The sequence below is a fragment of the Vicugna pacos genome, unplaced genomic scaffold (genome assembly GCF_048564905.1).
Source record: "Vicugna pacos unplaced genomic scaffold, VicPac4 SAC-SAT, whole genome shotgun sequence".
NCBI classification, from domain to species: domain Eukaryota; kingdom Metazoa; phylum Chordata; class Mammalia; order Artiodactyla; family Camelidae; genus Vicugna; species Vicugna pacos.
This window is the reverse complement of record NW_027328721.1, coordinates 19,830,981-19,835,655: the sequence shown is the minus strand read 5'-3', so window position 1 is coordinate 19,835,655 and position 4,675 is coordinate 19,830,981. Positions and strand designations below refer to the sequence as shown.

Genomic DNA, 4,675 nt, shown 5'->3' with positions numbered 1-4,675 from the left:
CGGAAGAAGAGGGAGAGGCAGAGTGTCCTTTTCGGGCATCCGTTGTTTCTGAAGCACGCTTGTTGCCGAAAGATCGGCCCCCGTCCCCGATGAGCCCAAGAATCCAGAGACAAGGTCTTGGAGCTTAGAAGAAAAGAGGTCATTTTATCGCTCTGCCGGGCAAAGGGGATTCACAGCAGGCTAGCGTCTTCAAAACTGTGTACCCACCTTGGGGATGGAGTGGGTGGGGTGGTTCTAGAGCCATAGCTCAAACAATCAAGCATCGATCACCATCCACAGAATCGTTTTCTCATCAGAAGACTCAGCATGGTGTCACGATGCCTCCCAGGTGACCCATTCTATAGAGGCTGGCGGTTAGATCTCATTATCTCATAAGCACTCAAGGTGTGGCCTTCTTGGTCACTCAGGCTATTTTGTCAGGTCAGTAGTCCCGTGACCGACCTTCTCCTCGGAGAAGGACTCAGAGACCCAGCACGATGATGACTTGCAATGACTGAAATACAGTAGAAACAGTAAGATCGATAGCTTCCAGTTTCAACAACGGGCCTGGAACCGTGAGCAGCAACCGGTCAGTCAGAAGAGTCGACCGTTTTAAGGGCGAGCATAAGAAACCGAATGACACCCCCCCCAAGCAAATGAATGAATGAATGAATGACCTAATGATCCTCCCCTCCTCTCCCCCCCCCCCCCGCCCAAAAACGAAGCAATCCGTTAGCCTAATTCCGGCCATTTTATTCATCCTCCTTCACCCTGAAGCCCCAGTCAGCCACGTGCCACAGTGGTCTGTTTTCCGGTTTCCTCCACCACCCCAACCCCCACCAACGACCACCCCGCCAACATCCCCCCATGCCCAACCACCGCCCCAAGCGCGGGACTGGACGGGGGTGCTGGGGGCTGAGGGGGCGGCGATGGCGGCTTGAGGTGAGGGTGGGGAGTGTTCCGCCCAGATCGTATAGGAAGCTCAAACACAGCTGCAGTACGAGACGAGATGGTAGATTTCTGTGAGTCCTCCCTCCTCTTAAAATCCTTCCTAAGGAGGAGACAGACAGAAAGAGAAACATCACCCTCACTCCCAACGCCTCCTGTGCCCTCGTTGCACCCCAAAACAACAACAAGAAAAACAAAAACAAACACAACCACAAATAACTCGCTATCCCTGGGGAAGAAGGTTTCGATGGCATGGGGATATCATTCTAAACTTCATTCCCTCTTCATCACATTTCATGGAAACCGATTGCAATCTATGAGGCCCTGTGAAGGTAGGGGTTGGGGGGTAGGGAGGAGGGAGGGAAGGGAAGGGGGGAGAGAGAGAGAGAGAGAGAGAGAGAGAGAGCGCAGAGGAGAGGAGGGATAAAAGGGGAGAGGACAGGAAAGGAGAGGAGGGAAAAGAGGGGAGGGAAGGGGAAGCGAGAGGAGGCGAGGGGAGAGGAGAGGAGTGGAGGAGAGGGGAGAAGAGAGGAGCGGAGGGGTGAGGGGGGAAGGGAGGGGAGAACAGGGAAGAGGAGAGGAGGGGAGAGGAGAGGAAAGAGAGACAAGGGAGACAGACAGAAAGGCACACACACACACACACACACACACACACACACACACACACAGAATAGCGAAATGGAGAGAGAGACAGAGAGAGACAGACAGACAGACAGACACGGATCTAGGTCCGGGAGACTACACATGGGTATTCTTCTGAGTGATTTTATGTGTTTTCTCAATCGCCACCTATGGAGATAAAAGTCGCTCCCATAAGATGAAGGGAGTCCTTCTGCCACCGCCCCCGGCCCCGCCCTCCAGCACCGCTTGTGTTTGTCAGGGATTCCAAGCCAAAGCACGTGGAGGAGTGGGAGAGCTTCCTGGCGGCCCAAGGGGGAGGAAAGTCCGGCAGCATGAGAGAGGTAGTTGGCACGGGGAAGCTGGAGGCAGGCTGACGAGAAGATGGGTGAGGGGGCAGGGAGGAGGGTTTCCCAAGTTGGAGAGCCAAGACGAGGGAGGGGAGCCGTCGGTGGTCGCGTTCTGACCCCGACCCCGACCCAGACTGGAGCGGATCCCTGAAAGGAGGCGGTTCGGGCTCTCCTGCCGAGAACGCCCCTCTCTTCCTCTTTGTGCAGAAACACCTTCTGCGGACCGAGAAAGTCTATCCCGAGACCCTCGTCGGAAGAGTCCTTTCCAGACCCATCACGATCCTCCTGGGCCAAGGGGTCCAGGGGATGGGGCGGGGCCTCCATTCGATCCGTCTTCCGTCCGTCCATCCATCCGCAAGATCTTGAATATCCATGTAGGATTCCGGATGGTAGCAGTTTTCCAGGATCCTCCAGATCCTTGTAAGACCTCTCCTGGCAGATTCAACCCCTAGGTCGTACCGCGCAGCACAGGGCACTAGATTCAGTCCCTCGGGACGAGGGTTCCTGAAAAAGACCAGGAAAAAGAAGAACACAATCACTATGGTGTGCACCAGCCAGAAACCAGCACAACCTCGTCACTCTAACAGACTTGCCAAAGGCGGGGTGGGGAGAGAAAGTCATAGGATGGCTACCATCCCTCCCACCCCCACCCCACACGCCAAGCCCCCCAGCCCATCGTCATCCCTGCTCCCCCTCCTCCTCCCCCTCCCCTCCATCGACGCCCGCCTCCCGCTTGTACCCCACTCCTCCGAACCCAGCACCACCCACCTCGGCCTGGACGTGCTCGGCTCGGCTCGGCTCGGCTCGGCCCGGCCCGGCCCGGCCCGGCCCGGCCGTCCGGCCGACTTCTTCGCAGTGTCTAAAATAGCGCCCGGCCGACAGGCAGGTGGCACACGGCACCCGGCAGGGGAGCGAGCGGGACGGTTCGGGATCTCTGGGCGGCGGGGACACGCGGCCGGACAACCAGGAGCACGGACGGCCTGGCGTGCGTTTCTCCGCTCGGGGGGCCTCGACCAGGGACTGTGGTACGGGGAACGGGGACACACACACACACACACACACACACACACACACACCCACCCCTTCACCCCCACCCCCACCCCCACCTCCACCTCTGACAGCTTTCATTTGTTTTCGGCCGACCGTCCCTCGATGAGGTACAAGTGCCGGGGCTGGGGCTGGGGCTGGGGCTGGGGGGGTGGAGTTCCTCCCTCCACAACGACCCCACACGGGCTCTGTTCCAGTCACCCGAGTCCTCTTCCAAGTGAGACCACAGGCCTCCATCACCCGGCGTGAGCACTCGGGGGAAAAAGTCACCATCCTCATCGCTCCGCTCCACCTCTACACGTGAAGAACAGTTCCCAGCCCACGCCACTCAACCCCACCCCACGCCCCGATGCCACCCACCGCAGTGGAGAGAAACGAGACGAATCCACAGACGTCCATCCATCCGATGAAGAAACGGACGGCCCCATTCCAAGGAAGCATAGATATCTAGTCAGGAGATTCATCGAGTACTATGGAGGCGGTGGGAAAGGGGGGGGGGTGTTGCGGTGGGGAGGGCCTAGAGATCCAGCAGTACAGCCCGTGCTTAGCATGCAAAAAATAAAGGCCCAGGGTTCAATCCCCAGCACCTACTCTTCAAAAATAACCCGCGGAGAAGCAAGACGGCGGAGTAGAAGGACACTCGTAGCTCACCCTCTCCCACAAATACACCAAAACTCACATCGACGGACCCACTCGGCCAATCAGAGCACCTGCGGAACTCCGACAGAACACCGCCCTCTTCGAAAGACAAAGACGCCCAAAATCTGGTAGGAGAAAAGGAGAAAAGAAAGAGTAAAAAGCAAAACAGTGCGGGAGGGACCGGTCCCGCGGGGAGGGAGCGGCAGAGGAGGAATAGGGCTCGTTCGCCAAAACTGCCCCTCTCCAACGGAGAGGCCGACGGGACGGAGGGGGCGCCCCCGAGCCTCAGATCTACCCAGAGCACCCCTTGACCGACCGACCCAAGTGAAACGGGCACAGAGGGTCCCCGCGACACCCAGCCCGAGTCGCAGGCCGGCAGCCAGGGGCCGGGACAGGCCGCACGAGCCGGGCGGAGGACCGGGGCGGCGGCCGGGAGGGGATACAGAGCAGAACAACCCGCCCCCCCCATACATGACGGGAAAAGAAAGGCAAAGCAACACGGCCGGTGTGCCCTGGGGGGAGGGGCGCCGTAGCCTCCGTCTCCTCAGATCCGCGGCGCCATCACCGGCGCTTCTCGCGAGAAGAGAGGCGGGACGCAGCCACAGCCGCCATAGCCTCTGGCGTGCAGCATGCGGGCGGGGGCGGGGCCGAGACTCGAATCCGCACCCGGGGGCTCCGCAGCCTTCTAGGCAGGACTGAGATTCGTTTACAGCCCGAGGCAGATAGGATATTTCTGCCCCGGTACCTCAGAGAACTCGCGCCACCATGACTAAGAAGGAGCCGAGTTTTGGGACGCAGCTAGGGGCGGGGCGGTTCCACGGTCTTCCCCGAGCCCACCTACGGAGAGGAGCGCCGCCGACCCGAGTCGGAGCACACAGCCGCACGGAGCAGCGGAACGACCGGGGCCGGGAGAGGGCGGGCGGCCAGCCAGCCACCCTCCTTCCCGGGAGGAACGCAGCATCCGACCGCGGTGCCGGGAACACGTCCCCCCCCCCCCCTTTTTTTTTTTCCTTTTCCTTTCTCTTTTTTAATCTCTCTTCTATCGGTTTTACCTTCTGTTACCTTTTTAACCTTGACTTTTGAACAGTCGTCTA

General features: G+C 59.4%; 1 long non-coding RNA gene across 1 annotated transcript; it reads right to left on the bottom strand.

Moving 5' to 3' along the window:
* Positions 1-757: 757 nt before the first annotated feature.
* LOC140692164 (uncharacterized) lies at positions 758-4,148 on the bottom strand. The gene is made up of 4 exons (XR_012067751.1): positions 4,053-4,148; positions 3,622-3,706; positions 3,303-3,412; positions 758-1,030 (listed from the first exon to the last, which is right to left on the bottom strand). It is a non-coding gene; the product is annotated as an uncharacterized lncRNA (long non-coding RNA).
* Between the last annotated feature and the right edge of the window lie 527 nt (positions 4,149-4,675).